Source organism: Culex pipiens, chromosome 2 (assembly GCF_016801865.2).
Source record: "Culex pipiens pallens isolate TS chromosome 2, TS_CPP_V2, whole genome shotgun sequence".
Classification (NCBI taxonomy): Eukaryota; Metazoa; Arthropoda; class Insecta; order Diptera; family Culicidae; genus Culex; species Culex pipiens.
The window spans coordinates 37915916-37938181 of NC_068938.1; the positions used below are offsets into that span (position 1 = coordinate 37915916).

At 39.6% G+C, this 22266-nt stretch overlaps 1 protein-coding gene across 1 annotated transcript in view; it reads left to right on the plus strand.

Moving 5' to 3' along the window:
- LOC120412813 (tyrosine-protein kinase Dnt) overlaps nt 1-22266 on the plus strand; it is a 113177-nt gene that overhangs the window by 88740 nt on the left and 2171 nt on the right. The gene's annotated exons all lie outside the window — the stretch shown is intronic.

Here is a 22266-nt window from a genome sequence, read left to right on the forward strand (position 1 = left end):
GCTGATTCCAGCGATCCAGCTTGTCATACTTAGTAGGTCAAGCATATCTCACTCCCTCATCCATACTAATTGAACCCGCACAACAATTAGCCACCTTTTGGGGGAGAGGGGAGATGAAAGCCCACAAGCTCAATGATCTAATCAAGCCCCAACCAGCCCACTTTCCCCCAGGCGAAGCGATGATACCTTCTAATGACAGGCCTCATCAAAGCACGGAAAACCAAGCGGTCCAATTTGGCTGGGATTTTCACGCCTCGATGCCTCCACTGAAAAGCATCCTTCCCTCACCCCCTCCCGCACCCACCGACGCCCACTTTTAATTAGCGAGACGCTTGTTCTTTGGATACCGCACACGTCAAAATGTGCGCGATGGTCAACACGAAACCGACTTCTGTTGGAGGAGGCATCCGTTGGAAAAAGCCAACAAGTAGTTAACATAATCGCCCGGCATAAATTATATTCCAACCAGCACCTCGGTCACCCACGCCGCGGACACGTGGCCAACCAACGACGCCACCACCAGCACCAACAATTGACCCAGCATGGTTGAACGTTGGCTGCAGCAGTCGTACTCCGTGGTGGTCACGATGGAAAAACTTGCCCGTGCAGACCTGGAGCCGCCACCGAAAGGGTGTCGACAACGATTGAATCTTAGATTTTTTTTACAACCGACCGAGAGTAAAATGCTCTCAAACTGCTCAAGAGCATCAACCTCTCAATCCAAATTGAGACCATTTTACTCTCGACCGATGGTAACAAGCCTGTATTTTGAACACAAGTCAACACCATGTCCAATGAAAGTCAAGCAACACCGAGTGAAGTCAACATATCATGCTAAATTGGTCGCAACGAATGCATAAGCTGCTTGTTGTGTTGCCAGTCAGGGTGTCGTGTCAAGTCAACAGCCGCCACAAGCTGATGTTCCAACTCATTAGCTCGCTGCGCTGGGTGCGGCATCCAAGAATTCCCGCCACACTGCTTTCATCGCCGCTGCGAATGCTGCTAATAATAATTAAATTAGAGAAGCCAAGCCTCTTCAAGAATGTAGAAACTATGTCCGACATGGGCCAATTTGGTGCGGATTTGGAGAAGGAAGGGGGGAGGTTCTGCGCGAGACGCGGTTGACCAATGTTAATTATACACCACACATTTCACTTTGGCGAACGGGCATGAATGACAAATTCTTTGATTGAGACCGTGACCGAGAGTGAGAGTGGGGGAAGCTGGAGTGCGGTTTTTTTCTGTGACTTAAAAAAATACAGAAGATAGTGAAAGGAGAAAATTATCTCTTCTCTCTAGAGTAATCTACGTGCGCATGTATTGCGTGTACGTACACGAAAAAAGTGAGGTTAAATTTTGTACCGGCCAGCAGAACAAATGGTGTGCTAGTGTGTGTGAGATCGGGCTTAGATAGCTCTCTTGCCTGAGAGATTCCAATCTCACTAATACATTCGCAAGTTAAACGTCAAATGCCTCTAAATTTGTTGGCTTTTATGTTCGCTCACGATGATATCATTTACTCATTGATGATCATTTGAGAGTTCGGAAGAGATTTTCCTCCAAAGAAATTGTACCATCTACCCCAACTAACCTTATCGCCAACTAGTCCAAACGACTCCTGCACGTCAAGCTCCGGGCCACGCGCGCTCGAGATTGTTTCGCGGACCATCCAGTAGCGATTCGCGATGGAGCACCCGGAGAGATGGCCTGACGCGGACGGAAATCCAAAGGAATGTGTGCTTTGGTTCGTGGCACGCGTTGGAATGGATTTCGAATTTTTTGGTGCTTTTTTTCTCGACGAGAGATAGCCGCTGATTGAAGATGTTGATTTGACAGGCTAAACGATTGGGACATTGTTTTAAAGTGATTGGATGTTGAAGTCTTGTTTTTGAACTCAGCGTTGAGTGATGAGATTCTTTTGATGGAGTTTCAATCGATTCATCTCTTTCAATATAAAAATACGAAATTTCTGATAAATTGTTTGCAGAAACCTAGTTTGTTGAACTATTTGCTACCACAAAAAAAAATCGCTGTTCCCATGGGTATCAATTTGTCAAACAGCTCAGCACAGAAGTCATCCCCCGATTTTTAGTTTTTCGAATGGGATCGAAATTGCAAAACAAACCGCCAAAACATACATACACACGAGACTTGCAGAATGCCCCAGCCAGCGAAACCGGTGATTTGCATACACGGGAAATGCGGCTTGCCAAATTTGGGACTTCGCTGTCTCGCTAGAACACAGCACCCACACGTGACGACGACCGGCCGCCATGCCGGAGTACAAATTGGCAAATTTGCGGATTTTTTTTTCCGGTGAACTCCGCCAGCAGTGGCGGCAGATGATTGCCGGTTCTGTGGCCGGTTTGTCGAGCTGCCGGTTGGTGGTTTGCCGGAAAATATCATCTCCACGTACTTGGGGATAGGGTGGCCAATTTCAATTTATTCTGCACAATTTAAGGGTACACAGCAACCAAGGAAGTTTTTGTCTTATTTTTCCAAAATTGTCAAACTTACGGACCCAATCCTGCAACAATCTAATTGTAAAAATAACCAAACTTTGTTGTAAATGTTTTGTAAACAGTACTTTAATGGATGAATCAAAAATCATATAGATAGTTCTCGTAGTTTTGGAGATACTAAAATATCTGTAACAAACATCTTGGTGCAAAAGCACTGCTTGATGTGTACCGTTAATTGGAAATTGTGATTCTAGCAAAACACTACAAATGGACAAATGACCAATGATATTGCTAATGCTATTGCTATTGCTATTGCTAATGCTATTGATAATGCTATTGCTAATTCTATTGCTAATGCTATTGCTAATGCTATTGCTAATGCTATTGCTAATGCTATTGCTAATGCTATTGCTAATGCTATTGATAATGCTATTGCTAATGCTATTGCTAATGCTATTGCTAATGCTATTGCTAATGCTATTGCTAATGCTATTGCTAATGATATTGCTAATTCTATTACTAATGCTATTGCTAATGCTATTGCTAATGCTATTGCTATTGCTAATGCTAATGCTAATGCTAATGATATTGCTAATGATATTTCTAATGCTATTGCTAATGCTATTGCTAATTCCTTTGCTAATGCTATTGCTAATGCTCTTGCTATTGCTAATGCTATTGATAATGCTATTGCTAATACAATAGCTAATGCTATTGCAATAGCTAATAGTATTTTTAATGCTATTGCAAATCCTGTTGCTAATGCCATTGCTAAAACTATTGCTAATTGGTAAGAAATTTGATGTCAGAATTCTACCCGTTCTTTGTAAATTTCGGGTCACACTAACCTCAACAGATAAAATCACACACAAAACACACACCGAATTTGGTACCGCGGCGGCATTAAACACACGCTAGAGTAATGAACAAATATTTGGCAAACATGTGGTTTTGTTTTGATTTTGCATCGTGATTTTCGTTTCTTCTTTTTTGCAGAGTTTACTACTGCAGTAGGAGGGCGTTGTTTTTCCGGCGATTTTTCAGCAGTTGCGTTCTCGTTGATTGTACTGCCACTGTTGTTGTGGGAGGTCTATGTGCCGTGTAATTGGGCCATGTTTTGGCGAGGTGGGATCCAAACGGTGATCACCGTTAGAACAGAGTTGGGTAATGAGTGGGGAGCAGCGTAATTTTTGCAATTTTAGTTTAGTGAAATTTTGGGTCTTTAATTTAAGCATGTTTAAAATGAATTTAATTTGCACACACTCGTGGAACATTTATTTCGTTAAAATACTGCCATCATTACCACGCAAAACCAAATGTGACACCCAGGATTTGATGTCCAGTGGACCACATTCCAACAACCCCCTCGTCAAATTGAAACGTTAGTTTCGCTCATTCCGTTTGACCGGGCAGCAGTCAAAAACGGTCATCCCGGTGATTAGAGGGTCACACCGGTCCCGAGCGCGCCAAATTTATGCTACGGTGGCCAGAATGGGTGGTTTTGGGATGGCTTTTAGGAATTTATTTTGCAAGCTTTTGGTATCACACATGGGGATACAAATAGATTCATGGCTGTACGCACACAGACACTAGCGGATGTTGGACTATGCAACTTTTGATGGGCAAAATTGTAACATTGTTTTATTTTGCAAAAAAAAAACTTCACGTGAAAAACGTGAGAAAAATACATTCAACTATTTATATGGTTGCTCTCCGGGTAAGACAGTGAGCAAGAGGGTAATTCTCTCATTTTTTTGGACTACATTGTCTGCTATTTCGAACCGATTTACTATGAGAGAAAAGAGAGTAACTTTAAATCAGAGTAAAATGAGATAGGAAAGAGAACGGAATAAGTGAAATGAGAATTACTCTCGGTATCTCTGTTGGAGTGCGGAGTACGGAAATCAATTTATGTCATAGAGAATTTGGAAATTTTGATTAAAAATACCTAAAAGTTGTCCAGTTGTGCTCGACACTGCAGAGAGGTTTTCCCGGCTTGGTCAGCGCTGCGGATGGCCAAATATTTGCCCATCGTTAGGATCGGAAATCCTTTCGATTAGTTTACGATAGAGAGCGCCGACTGTTGACAGGCTGTTAATTACAACAACGGCAACGCCAAATCTGGCGTGGGCTCGCGAGTGTTCTACACAGTGACACCGCGTCCAAATTGGACGAGAAAGCCACCACAAATTTGTGGTGGCCGGACATTGACGCGCGTGTACACGCTGGTGCTTTCATTTTTATTCAAATAGCGAATTTAAATGTAAATTCAAACCCAACGCGAACGTACTATTACGACACTGGTTGTATAATTAGATTTGAAAGTTTTTTTTTTTGCTTCGCGACATAGTCCCAGCAACTATCGCGTAATTTTTCCTTATGCAAAGTGTACTTTAGAACAAAAAAAAGTGTCCTATCATCACTACCGAAACCGGCTGATGGAGAGGCGACAGACGACGTTAATTTATAATTTAAAAACTTTTCTGCCCGGGAAGAAGCGCAAAGAACTTGCGCGTGGCTGAGGCGTAGCAACCGCAAGGACCTGTGAGCAGAAGGAAAGTTTTTCAACGATGGTCAGGAGTTGTGCTAACATTACCCATTTATGGCCTTTTTAAAATCTTAACATTAGATTTCAAATTAGTTGGATACACATTCTTGAACAGATGAATTATTCCCATGTAATTAAAATTAATGTCGTACACCCATATCGAAGACCACTGCTATCCAATGCGACGTCCATACCTTGACACTGAATGACAATCGCTCTGTCATGTTTCTTCGAGCTCCGTTAGTTGTCAGATCTTCGTCTTTTGACATTTTCTAAGCATCTGTCAAAGTCGTCAAGGTATGTCCACAATGAGGCAACCTAGCACAACTGTGACGACCTAAGAACATCAGTCTAGCGTCGGATGCTGCAACTTTTTCTGACACACTCACACATTATGCAGATTAAATGCATCCAAGGGAAAAACAAACCAATCACTCCGTGTCGTTGGCAGATTTTTGCCCTTGTGGTATTGTTTGCAGAAGCGCCTCGGATCATGTGTCCCATTTTATGCTGATTACGCATCATTTATTCGCTTCACATTGTTACCATTATATTTAAATTCCGGAAACCTTGGCGCGGTGCACAACTCCCCAGAAGCTCCAGGAATATGCATGAGTTTCGTTACCAAAGAAAACCTTAAGAACTGGGGAAACCGATTTACATACACGACGACCCGCCAAGAGTTCAAGACGATTCCACGCATGGTGGCCATTAGCATACCCGGCCAACATACGGCCGCCAGTTGTCCAGCGGAGGGGTCATCCGTTTTGTTAAGGGGTGGGACATTTCATTATTCAAGTTTCATCTTCCGTGAAATACTTTTTCTTCCGCTCGGCCGAAGTTGGCCGTTTTTGCTTCTGAGTTGGAGCCCGGACGAATACACTTGAACTCCGGTGGTTTGACACATTCGAATTTGGAATGAACTGTCACTTTCTACACGGTGCTCACACACACTTTCAAAGCTTCGCTTGACAGCCATCGATGTCAAACCATCGGGGTTGTAGTGTACTTGTGGGCTCCACACCGAGGACCATGTCGGTTGTAGTAGGTGCTTCCGTTATCACGAACTCGTCGTCTGGGTCCGTACTGCAAGAGTTTGCATCGCGCACCCACAAACAATGATGTATCATTTTTTTTGTGCGAACCCAGCTTCTTTCGCGTCTATTGTCGTCTGTGCAACATGGTCCCAACAAAGCGTCATTGTCACACCACACTCTTCTTGTGAGAGTGTGTTAAACTGGAACTGCTCACGAGGGAAAAAAAAGTTCTACGTTGAGTTCATGTCATAATTCGTGAAGTGGAGCTTTTTTTACAAGTTTTACGAGAGTTTGAACAGTTTTTCTGCAGCGTGTAACGAAGCTTTTAAGTTATTTACCGTATGGGAAACGTAACGTATACTACTTAACTATTCTTTTGGTATTCATGTGTGCGTGAGACTGTGCACAGTGTGCATGTTACAGTTCATCTATTTTTGATGCGATTTTATTAAATTTCACAGATTAAATATGTCGCACGAATGAGGTTGACCTGTATCAGGAACGATCTTTTTGTGAATTTCTCATATTTCTTAATTTTTAATTTACTCTTCACCAAAGCAAATAATTCACAATCAGCGGTACTAAATTGCACACTCCCTGGTAACAAGCCAATTTCACTTATCGCAAAAGATATCGCGGCCTATCTTAACGAAAACAGCAAATACCCCATTTGCGTGTTCCGCCCCCCGTCGAAAACATGATTCAATTTAAAAACTTTTTAATCGAATCGAACTTGCACGGCTATCAAATTTCGACCACATGGTGTTTGTACCCAACACCACTCACACACGCCAAAAACGGAGGTCCCCATGTGGTCACACTAATCCACCACACTCCTCTCCAGTTCAATTCGCACATCCGCCCTTTTGCACGGGGGGAGGCACATACGCCGTTTTGCGTGCCAATCTTCTTCGTTTCGTCATTTCGTGGTTCTCTCTCCTTCGCGGCTCGTTATCGCAGCTTTATGGTTTAATCTCGTTTCTGTTTGTTTTTATTGGCGTTTTTATCTTGTTTCGTTTTAAACTTTTTCTCGCTTCTCGTGTTCTCTGTTTCGTTTGTGGATTTTTTCTTAGTTTTTTTTTTCATTTACAAGAAATACCATCGTGGTGGTACAACATTGGTGTCAAATTTTGTGTAGTTTTTTTTCACTCATCGTGGTTTTTGAGTGGTTCTGATTAAGGGGGAAGGCAGCTCGTAAAAAGTATCGGATGGTGTGACACTGACGTTTATGGCAGTGTGTCGATGTGTGTGGAGGTGTCACATGAAATTTTAGTATGTTCACGCGTCGGTGGAGCGCCCGGACAGGTTGCAGGATAGAGTTGGAGTTTTAACTTACGTTTTTTGCCTTGTTTTACAGCGGGAAAATTTGTAATTAGCTGAGCGATTTCCTTTCACCATTTAAGTGTCAAACGAAGTGGAGTATTACCAAATTTACACCAAATTGACATAAGTCATGTAGTTAATATTAAATCCTGAAAAAAATATTTAAGTTCAGTTCAGCATTCAGCAGAAAAATATCTCATCTTTTCGAAGAAAAGATATTTTTTTTTTCATACGTCGTGAACGTGAAATGTTAATAAAAATCATATCTTGTTAACACTAAACATTTTTAATATAAAATTTGTCAATACTGTCAAAATCCTATATATAAAATAACTTAAATTTCAAGAAGTTTAGCAAAATTTTGTTTTTCTTATTGAGTTGTTCTCTACAATTTCACAAATTTTATCGCAATTTTTTTAATTTATTTTTTCGATTTGGATGAAATATTGCACATGCATTCCCTTCCCTCTCAAATTTGTGTCATTAGTTTTTCCATACAAGTCTACATAATTTTTAATGTATCTTAAGAAAGGATTTTTGGATCAATTTGGTGACCTGGACAATGTTGTATATTATGGTTAGGACTTTTCGGAAAAAAATAGATTCAAGAAAAAAAACTAACTTAATCCACCTATGTGGTTGGAGCCTTCCTCACAACAATGGCTGTACACAAGTTTCATCTATTTTTTAGATCCGGCTTCCAAAAAGTACATCGATATCACTTAAGTGGCCATATCTCGAGACAGGGTTGCCAGATCTTCAATGTTTTGGGCTCGTTGGAAAGGTTTTTTGATAACCTAACCAACGATGGGTCGGATGATGGACCCGGACATAGTTTACATACATTTAAGTGAGATCCGGCTTCAGAAAAGTACATAAATGTCACTTAAGTGGCCATATCTCGAGACAGGGTTGCCAGATCTTCAATGTTTTAGACTCGTTGGAAAGGTCTTTTGATAACCTAACCAACGTTGGGTCGGATGATGGACCCGGACATAGTTTACATACATTTAAGTGAGATCCGGCTTCAAAAAAGTACATCAATATCACCTAAGGGGCCAAATCTCGAGACAGGATTGCCAGATCTTCAATGTTTTGGACTCGTTAGAAAGGTCTTTCGATGACCTAACCAAAAATAGGTTGGATGGTGGACTCGGACATAGTTTACATACATTTAAGTGAGATCCGGCTTCAAAAAAGTACATCAATATCACTTAAGGGGCCATATCTCGAGACAGGGTTGCCAGATCTTCAATGTTTTGGGCTCGTTGGAAAGGTTTTTTGATAACCTAACCAACGATGGGTCGGATGATGGACCCGGACATAGTTTACATACATTTAAGTGAGATCCGGCTTCAAAAAAGTATATCAATATCACTTAAGTGACCATATCTCGAGACAGGGTTGCCAGATCTGCAATGTTTTGGACTCATTGGAAAGTTCTTTTGATAACTTAACCAACAATAGGTCGGATGGTGGATCCGGACATAGTTTACATACATTTAAGTGAGATCCGGCTTCAAAAAAGTATATCAATATCACTTAAGTGGCCATATCTCGAGACAGGGTTGCCAGATCTTCAATGTTTTGCACTCGTTGGAAAGGTATTTTGATAACCTAACCAACGTTGGGTTGGATGATGGACCTGGACATAGTTTACATACATTTAAGTGAGATCCGGCTTCAAAAAAGTATATCAATATCACTTAAGTGGCCATATCTCGAGACAGGGTTGCCAGATCTCAAATGTTTTAAACTCATTGGAAAGTTCTTTTGATAACCTAACCAACAATAGGTCGGATGGTGGATCCGGACATAGTTTACATACATTTAAGTGAGATCCGGCTTCAAAAAAGTACATCAATATCACTTAAGGGGCCATATCTCGAGACAGGGTTGCCAGATCTTCAATGTTTTAGACTCGTTGGAAAGGTGTTTTGATAACCTAACCAACGATGGGTACGATGATGGACCCGGACATAGTTTACATACATTTAAGTGAGATCCGGCTTCAGAAAAGTACATAAATGTCACTTAAGTGGCCATATCTCGAGACAGGGTTGCCAGATCTTCAATGTTTTGGACTCGTTGGAAAGGTCTATCGATAATCTAACCAACGATGGGTCGGATGATGGACCCGGACATAGTTTACATACAGTTAAGTGAGATCCAAATATATGTGAAAACACATTTTTATACATAACTTTTGAACTACTTATCGAAACTTCAATCTGTATAAAACTCGATCTATGGGACCCTAAACCAAGTCGAATGCAACAAGTTCGGGTCAAATCGGTTCAGCCAGTGCCGAGAAACATGAGCTAGTTTGTTGGTCACATACATACATACACACACACATACACACACACATACACACACACACATACACACACACATACACACAGACATTTGTTCAGTTTTCGATTCTGAGTCGATATGTATACATGAAGGTGGGTCTACGACGTTTTTATACGAAGTTCATTTTTAGAGCAGGATTATAGCCTTACCTCAGTGAGGAAGGCAAAATGTATAATTTTTTTATTTGACTTTTTTTCACTCAGAAAAAAAGTATTTATAATTTATATTTATAAATGTTAGGGCACTAAAAAGACCTTTTGGATCATCGTACACAGCAAAAAAAGTGTAAATTTGGAAGGTGTAATTTTAGAAGGTTGAATATTACCTCTTTTATGATGTAATTTTACCTCAATTTAGACTGAAAATGTGACATTACACCAGAATAGTGGTAAAATTACATATTTTCAGAGGTAAAATTACACATTTTTTCTGACATAAAGATGTACCCCTTTCCAGATGAAATATTACCATGATTTTTTTTGGTGTGTACATGGTGGTGCAAAATCTGATTTTGGTTTTTGTTATTAAAAAAATGATAGATTTTGTCGGTTGAAGTAAAAACTCGTAGTATTTTTGCACAGTAAAAAGCGTCAGACAAAATCAATCCAAGGCTCGTTTTTTGTGCAGCCTTTCAAAGTTCAAGTTCAGCGGAAACCTTAATCCGTCCTTGCCGCGAAGCCTCTCGACCTCCGCTAACTTCTGGTCTTCACGACCTGGACAAGCCGAGAAACGCTTGTCAAATCAAACTTCTGCTACCCCCCTCGACGCGATGTGCATAAATTAATAACGATTTTTGCCATTCATGACATTCGCAGCGACGGAGTTCGGAACGTGCAAATCAAAGAACGAAACGATTTGGGAAAATTAAGAAATTAATTTTAATTAGAGCGTCAGACGAGCGACATGACGCGCGAGACGAGTGACGTTTGGCGATGTCAGCGGAATCTTTTGCGGAATTTGAGGGATTTGGGGGGAGAGGATTTAATTACGGGCACTTGCGAATTCCTGGCACGTTTGGCCGCGTGTGACCAACTTTACGCCAAAGTCGCATTGAACTGTGCTTTAAGAAAAAGTCTTTTTATGAGGACTTCCTGGATTAAGGTAAAGCGTTTTCGCGCCAAACATGGTCCAAACCAGATCGACCATCGAAATGGTCGAATTCACGTCCCAATTCACATAAAACAAACAAACCATAAATAAGCACTATAATCATAATAATTGTGCCTAATTTCAACGGAACTCGGCAAGAAACTTTGCCGAGCCTGCTGCTGCTGATGATGATGATGATGAAGTCGAGAGTTATCTAAACAGATTCGCGGCGCAACAAACTTGCCGAAGTTTGCTGGCCAAATTTGGCGGGAGCCGTCGGTGGTCCGCAAGTCTGGAGCTTTTCACGTTTTCTTGGCCACGTCTTGGAACGTGTGGAAAGCAAACAAACAAACAACTCCTCCAATAAATTAACATAATTGGCCACGATTAAAGCAACAGCCGAGCGAAAACTGCACTGCAACTGCAAACATTGGCCGGGGCTAATCACCGTGAATCAACGTGGGTTGGCGCCGTGTTTTTTTCTTGCTGGACGGGGCGCTTGTCACTTGTCCACTTGGGGCGCCTTAAAACGGGCAAATTGGCCTTTGTCGAGATAAGATGTGATCCAGGTCAAACACATTAGCTTTATCGACAGTTGGTTTTGAGTCGTTTGGTTGTTTGTTGACAAGGGGCGGGGCTAAGATTAACATGGGCGGAGCTGGAGATCAAAGCCCCGCCCATTTGAATTTTTTCGTCTAACGTCACCTGTAACGGAGTGATTGTCCTGAGACTTCTTAACCAAGTTAAAGTGGTGGTTTTATGGACATTTGTTCTGACAAGGGGCGGAGCTTCGTTTTACAAATTTCCAAGTAGGTCGTGGCTTAGATTAACATTCGGCATTCTAGGCACCACCTCTTGATCAACTAAGTCATCATCATAAAGTTAGGTTATTAGAACACACTTTCCCAAGCAAATGTTGTGGCACTCCAAGATCAATCATGTGAGTATAAGCTCCTCCCCATTACAAGCGTCTGTCAAAAAGGTGTCCCGACTCGGTACGTTTTCTCACACCTCGTTCAAGTCCTACCAAGTCTCGTCCTGGCTTTCTGTCGTAACCCTCAAACAATAAGGACTTCAACAAGGCGCATTGCGCTAAAACTTTGCTCGAAGCAACAAAAAAACAGCAGAAATTTTACTTCTCCATCCGTTTTCGGCCAACTATTTATGCAAGAACGAACAAACGAGCATGCATCCAGCAGCCGCTCGTACTCTCTCTCTGGAGTGCAATTCAAACTTGTGCGAGCCGGTTCGAGTTCTGATTAAGGATGCAGCTTAGTCGGGGGCCTTCAGAAGTTTGCCGCGCAACAGCTTTTGCTTCCGGAAAAGGCACTTGAATTAAAAGTTTGTTTTTTTTTTTTTTGCTGTGCGCGCCAAAATTTAAAACCATTGTTTTGAGTTGAAGCAACGGACATGGACAGAAATGGCTCAATTTTCAAATTGAGTGATGTCTCTTTTATTCTGCGCTCAAACTAACGTGTTTCACACCTTTTTGGCGATGAAAAGAAAAGCAAACAATAGTTTTTGAATGGTGAGAATTTTCTTTTTTCGCGCGCACGCCTGATCAACGGTCATTCGGATGCTGAATTCATAAAACCATGAGGAAAATGTGAGACATTACAGCAGGAACGTAACACGACTTGAGGCTCATGTTTCATGCCAAGAAACGATTATTAATAGAATAATAGCGCTCAATTTTGGGGTCGCTGCCAGACAATAGCTCAGAAATGCACAACAGTTTAGAGTGAATTTTACGGTAACATACCTGAAACCTCAACCTAAAAGCAGAACCATTTAAAGTGTAGTTGTGGTTGAGGATAGTTTAGCGGAAAAGCGACGAAACAGCAGGTTGGCACGCAAAAGGTTCTTCGTGTACTCAGAAAGATGAGGCGCGAGACCTTTCTGCAGATGAATTGAGTGGAACGGCGTGACCCGTCTTTGATTACAGCTCGCCATTGTTGGTTTGAACTACTTTCTACTGGTGGAAGAAGAAAAAAGGTTCGTGCGCATTATGGGTAAAGGGAAATCGAATATCTTTTCCATTCAATCGATTTCAGGATGATTTTCCTATTGTGGTTTGCTAGCTTGTTATTCAAAGAAAGAAATGTTTTTTAGAAATCATGGAGACCTCGAAATTCTTGAGTTGGAAAAAGGTTGTATATGCACTACAACTAGGTCAAAATGCTCTCAATATACTTGATTTTCATATAAATTTGATGATTAAAACTGTAGCTAACCTTCTGCTTTTGTAATTTGGATCTGCTGCCATTACGTTACAATTTATAAAAAGAATGGTTATTTTTTTAAATCTAGAACAAAAAATATTAGAAAAATCCTGATTTAAAAAAAATAATGTATTTAAAAAATTATTGTTATTTCGCACATTTTTTATTCAGTCCATTAAAAGTATTACTATTATTAGTTTACGTCGTCCTTCTTAGTACCTGAAAATCCGGAAATATATTTTTTGAATAACTTAATAATTTCAATAAAAAAACAAGTGTCATCAAGTTTATAATTTTTTGATTTTTTTTTTCACGAGTCGTACATTTATCAAACGAGGTTTACGAGGTTGAGGTTTACCGAGTTGGACAAGTACGATGAGTGTTGAAAAATAGTAGTTTATGCAACAAGTTGCAAAAAGAAGATTTTTTCAGCACGAGTTGTACATTTATCCAACGAAGTCTACCGAGTTGGATAAATACGATTGCTAAAAAAAAAATCAAATTTTGCAACGAGTTGCTTACAACATTTTTTGCAGTTCCGAAAAACGCTTCTTGAATGGAATTTTATGTCAAACATTCATGTGTTTAGTCAATTCACCATTCAAAACAAAAACATATTGAAAAATGTTACTTTTCGATACAAGTGTTGAAAAGTTCAACTTTTCAGCACCCATTTCAGTGCTGAAAAGTAGAACTTTTCAGCACTGGTATTGAAAGGTATTAATTTTCCATTCAGTTATTTTTGGTAGGGAAAAGCAGGCCATTTCCTTTCTCCAGAAACACAGGAAAAGTTTAAAGTTTCACAGTGGAATTGCAAAAAACATTTTTTGCAATTCCGTCGTGAAACTACTTACTTTTCCTGTCATTTTTAAACGACGAAATAGACTACTTTTCTGTACCAAAAATAACAGAATCGAATAGCAACACTTTTCAAAATAAATGCTGAAAACTTCTACTTTTCTGCACTTGTTTCGAAAAGTAACACTTTTCAACATTTTTTTTGATTCAAACGATTTATTGACACAATACATGAACCTTTGACTTATAACTTCACTCAAAGGATGTTTTTCGGGATAGCAAAAAAAATTGTATGGAACTCGTTGCAAAACTTGATTGTACGACTCGTGCTGAAAAAATCCTCTTTTTGCGATTTGTTGCATAAACTACTATTATGTAGTTTCGATGAACTGTATTGTATAGTTTTTTTTCAGATTCAAAAAAAAAGATGATTGCAATCCAATTGTATTGATCCTTTTTTTAATTGAAATGTTGTAATTTTGATTGGCAATCAATAATTTTTTTTTGTTTGGCAAAATTATATTGTGCGATCAGTTTCTTACAACGACCGTCAAAATATTCGGCGGGTCAGAATCGGGATTACAAATGTCAAAACTTTTCCCCCTCACTTCGTCTCACGTCTCCAGCTGCAGCTTTGTTGACAAACAAACGGAGCACGTGGTCGCATGATGGCGGCATCGAGCCAGTATTAGGGGTGACCATGTGGTTAGAAATTAAACTTTTTAAAGAAATATAATACTTTTTCAACTTAATAAAAAATGCTCAGGAATATAAGCACAGTTATTCTTGATGTTGGAGAAGTGATTGAAGATCAAAATTTTCTGTCATAATTTTTCATTTAGTTGAACTTTTTCTCACCAATTGAGCACCCAACGACCGTCAGACGATGCTAGAAAATCCAGTTATCAGCTAAATCCACAATCCACAAAGCTGCAAAATATGGTGCAGACAAATCTAAGAAGAAAAACACCTTTTATTTTTTTTAATCAAAAAATGTTTCCCAATATAATCTGAGCAAATAAAGCCAAAAATCTAATAAAATTGGACGAGCTCTGTCATAAAAGTGCATGTTTTCAATTAAAACAAACCATATTTCGTCCAATCGATTCAAACTTCAAAAGAATTATTCCTTCCGCAATCAACATCTGCATTTTGTTCACGTGATTGCCTTGCCTGCACCGGAGAGCCTTCCCCAAAATGTGAGTCATAACGAAAGGCTCGTTTTTCTTCTCTTTTTTCCTCCCGTTTAATATATTTATGATGAATTTATATGGCCAATATTTCTCTGCCAATTGTGGTCGGTTCCCCTTTTCTTGTTATGCGTTTTTGCCTCTTCCACCATTTGACCCCCTCCCCCCCTGAAGACGTCAACATATGCAAACACATAAATATGCTCAAACTGGGCACACATTTCTTCTTGAAACTGGCTCCAAGGGACATGTCCACCCGGCTGGAGGTGGGGACAAGCAGCGGGTCATATTTTTACCACCTCGCCAGTGAAACCTTACACCTCGACCCCAAAAAGCCCTGCGATGACCCTGGTCCCCCCTGTTGTGAGGTGGTGGAGTTCGCACTTCGTTTTACCCTCTTTGATAAGCAGGGCTCCCAGCGTCACTAAATTTTCGCGTGACTCTGCTTCCGAAGATGTGCAAAAGCTGTCTACTTAATTGAATTGGCTCAGGTTCCGAAGCCACAGAACCGCTCGCAGACTGGACAGAAAAAAATGGGACTACAAAAAACGGCAATGAAAGTCAAGCGAAATTTATTTATTTACACTAAAATGTGCTGGACGTGATTTATTTTAAATTGCATTTCACCTCCCACCTCGTTCTCGGCTCTAATCTGACCGCAAAATTATGAGTATGAAAAATACTATCTTGCTGGCCGAAGAGTGCAACGGTGGCTGCGAATGTGAGTTAAACTTTAAAAAATATTTAAATTGTAAAAATACCAAATTTCCTGACAAGATGTCAGAGGAAATTCATATGGAAGTGGCTAAAAATGAAAAACAAGCGTTATATGATTTTTTGTAAAAATTTACTTGATAGGACTAAATTTCAAATGTCTTCTTTTTCAAGCATCGCTCGCATTCTCGACCACAACTCACTACCCCCTTTTTTTGCTGAGTTGGTTAGCCTTTTTTTGACTCACTACCTTGCCCCCACATGGCGGTCAACGACGACGGTTATGACACTTCTTCGTTCCGGAGGCTGACGCCGGCTGCCGTATATATTTTGGCCATTCTAGAGCAACCCACCGAGAACGGCCTTCGAGCTTGTTTTGCGGCCAGCCGCAAAATGTGTCCCTTGGCCGGTGGTTCAGGACTTTTGCAAACACTTTAAAAAAAGTTTTGACCGACCAAGGGATAGCTTCAAGCCGGGGGGTGGAATCCAGAAGCGGTCGAAGGATATGAGCTTTCTGAGAAACTATGAGGTGGAACCCCCTCTCACTCCATCGTCGATTATACGAGGCCAGCATCCCGTCCCGTCATCAGCAAGGCAAGGTACATCGAGCGAGTGCGGCCAGGTGGAAAGTTATGTGTGCAACCGAATCAGATCCCCGGTCCGACCGACACTTGAAGTGTGGTTATTTACGGCTAAAGAGGCCCGATTCTCAGGCCTGGTTCTCGGGTACACCTTCTTGGCCGTCTTACCTGGTCAGGCCGGCATGTATTTATGTATGTGTTTTCAGACACACTAAGAATATACAAATACACACATGTACGAAGAGCTGAACAGTGTATTATTGTTCGACGTGAATTTGTTTGGACTCTGATTCGATGAAACGAATGAGAGCTGGTGGGACACACGTGTTTTGTTGTTTTCGCAAAGTTCTGGCCGGCTCCGGCAGATGATACAAATTGGTTTTGGTTGTTGTGCTAGAACTGATTAGTGTTCGAAACACAACTGCGAACGAATTAGATTGGATAGAATTGTGCGTACTATTTGTTTTTAGAGAGAGAAATGGGCATGTCACAGAACATTAATGCTAACTGAATTTAGTCATGAACTCTTGTTATCAATTTTTGAACCAATTATTTTTGATGAGAAACTTTTCTTTATTTTATAATTTCAAACTTAATGCTAAATAAATGCGGTCGTACTAACGTAATGACTTACTGACTCATTTTCATAACTTTCCGCTAAAAAACATAATGTTGCTTCACTGAGAGTGAATCTATTATTAAATTTATAGTGGTTAACATCCCTTATCAAATTTTAAGTGGTTTATAAAATCCGGATTATATCATACAACTTTTTAAGTCTGAATGTTCTTGGATAGTGTTATCAACAAAGTGAAAGTTACTAATTAATTTATGACTGAATGAATATTAAATTCATTTCAAGAATTATTCTCAACCTGCAAATAATACATTATTCAAAAATTCCAGAAAGGGTATAAAATATTTGACTAAGTTATGAATTTAAAAAATGCTTTACCAAAAAACCTGAACAAGATGAAACAAAATGTTTGACTACATATTTAAAATCTAATTTCCACTCAAAAAGTACTCAAATGAAATTTCGATAAGGTTTTAGCCATTTTTTGGTAACTTTTAAGAAAATAGTGACAGATTTTATTTTTTTTAGGTGCCCATGTTTACCCATTAAAAGAAATATTTGAAGAGCTGAGAAAATTTCCTACATTAGATTTCTTGGCCATGAAAAGATAACTAACAGAAAAAAAAACATTTTGTCAGTGTTGACAAATTAGCCCTCGTTTTTTATGACCGATATCTCGGGAACGAAAGTCCGATTTTAAATGCCGAAATATGAAAATTTAGTTGAATTTTCTTCTCTTTTCAATACCCAAGTAACATTTTTTTCCAGGAGTTCTACAAGAGCTCTTCAAGATAGCTACAGCATAGCAGTTTGGACCGCGGTAGGATAAAACTCTCTTCAAGTACTCTTCCAAACGCCTGAAGAAGTTTTGAAGAGAATTTTAATTTTGTCAAAGCCATTGTTAATAATTTTTTTATTTACAAAATTTGCATTGAAAATCGAATCATTAGTTCCGAGATATCGGTGATAGAAAAAATAACAAGGACTAATTGGGAAAAAACAGAGAGAAAATCTCATTTATCTTGTTTTTTCTTATCTTGGCCATATCTCAGCAATCATAGGCCGTATTAAGAAAATTCATAAAAGCATGTAGGGAATTTTCTCAGCTCTTCGAAAATATATATATTTGTTATGGACAAACATGAAAAACTGCGATTAATTTCAAAACAGTATTTCTGTATGTTTTTTTTTTAAATTCTGTTTCTTACTCTTGTCTATTAAATAGTTATAAGTAATAATGCCTTCGATTGAACTACGATGTAACACACAGCTGAAAGGAACTCCAAAACTCTCTCATTGTAACTTGATTATTCACAAATAAACCCGAATTGAATTGAATTGAATTTCAAAAAAGGAACCTAAACATGGCTATAACTTGAAAACGTTGCACTTCATCAAAATTTCACTGGGGTACTTTTAGATTGCAAATTTGATTTTACAATGAATAATGAAATCAAAAAAAATAACTTTTCTTAATATTTGTTTTTTGAAAAATCACATTTTTATCAAATAATCAATGGTTTTTCTTCATTACATTATTTAAAAAATCAAAATCTGGTCAAAGAATTTTTGCCCTTTCTGAAATTTTCTGAAAACACCATGTCCCTTAAAATATATCAAAAAAAAAACAAAAACATTTTTTCAACATGAGATAAGGCATTCGCTTGCATTCGTTCTTGATTGCAAATATTTTTTTCGTTTTTATCCTTCGACTCTGATAGAGATCTGGGTGATGAATAGAGAGAATGCGTATCGTGATTTTCGAATGATCCCACTTTGTTTACATCTACAATGTAGGAAGCTGTTCGAGCACAAGCATGACTTTTTTCTAACTGGTAAATGAGTTCTTGTATAATCGTAGTATGTGTTTTATTTAGTCTAGTTTTTGACATTTTTCGTTGGAAAATGGTATGTTTTCAAGTTTCAATCTGTTAGAAGAGGTTTTTATTTTTTACGGGTGAAGAAGAACTGCGGCTAGAGTGTCATTCTACGGTATCGCAGATAAATTCCCTGTCTGATTTTGGAATCCTGTAGTTCTTCTTGGTCCAGCGAAAAAACATCGATCATTCTAGCGATATTGTGATTCAACAAACAGAGAAGATTTTCACTAAACCAGTAATTTTCAATCGGAACCAAACAATAAAGACAGCTTCTGGATGAATACAAACGCATCGACTCCATAAACAACTTCCATTCATAATCATAAATAATGACGATCTCGCCATGAACTTTCTTAACATTCTGTAACAACTTTTCAATAGGGCGAAACCCTCAGATGTAAACAAACTGAGTTTTTGTCAGAATCATATAAAGCGAACAAAACTGATTCTAAAACACCCTCCATCATCACAAAATTCCGAAAATACGTAATTTTACAAGCAAAAAACAAAAGGGCTAATCAACAACATCAATCAAAACAAACCAATTTGAGTTTCCGCCCTTGTGTTTTCATCCAATCACGAGGGGCGAATGTAGTGTTTTCTGCAAGTTCCGACGTGTATTCAGAAACACCAAATTTTCGTTATAATTTAGTGAATTTTAACTTGACAATCCTCAAAATGGATCAAAATGTATGTTTTTGATGTCTCTGACCACAATTCCACAACAAACACAGATTTGTATGATCCTAAATACATAACTTTTTAATTTCAATTATTGTAGTATCGGATCTGGTCTGGATTCACAATCTAGATATGAAGGTCCATAATTTACCGGTTCTTGGGACATCCGGGGATTCTGGGTCGAGCAGTTGCAGGACAAAAAGTTAGTGTAGGGAGGTTTAGGAGGAATGCCGTACAAAATCATCGTCTCCGTACCCATTGAAGCTAAGCAAAGATTGAGAAGGCAGGATGGTGTCGCGGGATGGCCTAGTCGTCAGGTGCCATGTCTCCCACTTCCGGCGGGGACACCCCAAGGAACGTCACTTCAATATAGACCACATCGTCAAACCAACTTTTTTTTTTTTTCGTTTTTTTTTTTTTTTCGTAACGTTTCACAATGATGGTTGTTTCACCACTTTTTTCTTTTAAAACCCGAAAAGTGAACAAAAACCAAAAGGGCGAATCTGTTGTTTACTTTTGCTTTGTGGCGTAACCTGACGGACTAAACCGTTGTTTTGGTTGAGTGGGTGGCGAATACGGTGGGGCGAAAATGGAGGCACGCTCTTCAAAAAGGCGTAATTTGTTTTTCTCAATTTTTAAAAGCAAAACCACCTTAATTAATTTCAAATTGCTCTCTATGATGAAATTATTGCTATTTTCTATTAGGTTTTGAAAAAATGATGGTTTTCATGCTTTTTGTGGAAATAGGAATTGATCGGAATTTGCAAATTTTGAATGTTGATTTTCCCGAAACGGCAGGATCGTAGGTTTCGCCCTTTTGAAATGTTGTTACTGCATTTATTGACTTCAACATCCAGATCCTCAAAAGCCACACATTTTTCATTTTTGCAAACAAAACTATTTTTAATGCTCGATAACAATACTCTCTACTTTTGACGAACAGTAAACAGAAAAACATCAATTAAAAAATACTTTTATGCCCAAAACATTTTCAAATTACACGACAAAAATAATACTTTTTATAATACACATATAAAGGTGAACAGCATCTAATTCCATCGTGTTTCTAATGTTGGCACATCAGCACTTTGACGCTCAATTACAGCCCATGAAAAGGGTTTTAATTAAAATCGAGTGATAAACAGCTCAATAGGAAGTGAGCAAGCAACTTTCTAATCAACAGTTTTACAAAATAAGTTGTTTAAATAGTGAAAACCTGCAAATTGGATGGAGTTAGGAGCGAGAGCTAAACCTGCCAAACATATGAGAATTTCCCCCTTTTTAATCTGAGATAATTTCGATCGAAAGGCTTTTTCAGAAGCCTTAGTCCAAAACAGAATAGTGCGAACTTGCTCGCAAAAACAACCCCATCAACGGGGGGGACCGATTCCCGCAAGCCAAGCCTGACGGGACGACCCATGTGTGAACCAATTTCACACCACGCTCCACCGAATTTGCATTCTCTATCACATTTCGGTGAAGCCTTCCAAGGGCCTGCCTCCTGGTCATGTGCCCGGTGGGGGAGCTACTGGCAGGGCCGTCAGTAGTTGTTACGTCCATGGTGTTAATGGATGGGTTGCACCCGTGGCCAAACCCAAAGTAAAAAGCCTCCCCCGAAAACCCATCAACGTGGAAAGGGGGTGAGGTGTTTGGTAGAAAGGGCGTTATAAATAATAACAGCTATAATTAAATACTTGTTTCGATTCAATTTTTGGCCCACACACGGGGCTCGGGTGCTACCTGTGCGGAACTCCACGCGGTGTAGCCTGGTCCTGATGGCCACCACTCTCACCACACACACGTGCGCCCTCCTAGGTCGGGGCGTAGAGTGGCTAAATAGTGGGTAGCTTCTGTTTGGCGTTAAAGCCTATCATTAAATTTAGCATAACCAAAACGCCGCCGCGGCCGAACTATAGAGTCCGGGTCCAGACGAGTGCGCGCATTCTGCGGCCAATTAACGCGAATTGATCGGAACGGTGTTCGGACGCAGGGGTGGGAGTTCACGCGGGGACACACTCGAGTGGGGGGTAGGTGCCAGTTGTGATCTGTTTTTATTGGGTACAAATTGGTTCCGACGGCGCGGCGGCGACGGCCGCTTGGCGTTGGTACTTTAGTCAGAGTGGTTGGATTATGGGGAGTTTTTTTTTGTTTGTTTGTTTTAAATATGATGGTTTGGTCGGCTGGGGTTGTTGTTGGGGATTTCAATGCAGCCACCCCACATGGTGCGCACAGTTGGCAGCCCAAATTATCGCGATTTATCTTGGTGACCAAACGTGGTGGACTGCCTGGCTACAGCCCGTCGATGGTCATCAACTAGCTAATGATTATTATTGAGGCGAAAGTTACATCAGTCAGCATCAGCCCAATAAGGGTACTTAATGTATTTTTATATTTTAAATGCAATACATATTTCGAACAAAGCATTCGAGATTTCATTATTTATATTTAAATCATTCGTTTCTACAGATTATTTGAATATTAATCAATGAATCTCTTTCCTTCTCATCAATGAAAACCTCATTCACAGGGAAAAATTTGTTTTCGCTTCTTGCTTTCGCCAAGTTCTACAAATTTCACCTTCAACACAGAGAAAAACTACATGTCGTACCTTGGTTCGATCCGTCCCTTTTGCTGTTATTCATCAGCGGGTTTTTTCTTTTTTCCCGCGAAGAAACCATCCCTGCCGGGACCAACCCGGCCGCCCGGTAATAAAGCAAACAATAAATATTTCTTTTTAAGATGAACGCAACAAAAAAAGAGGGAACGAAAACGGCCGCGAAATATGAATTTCGGGAATGAAATATGG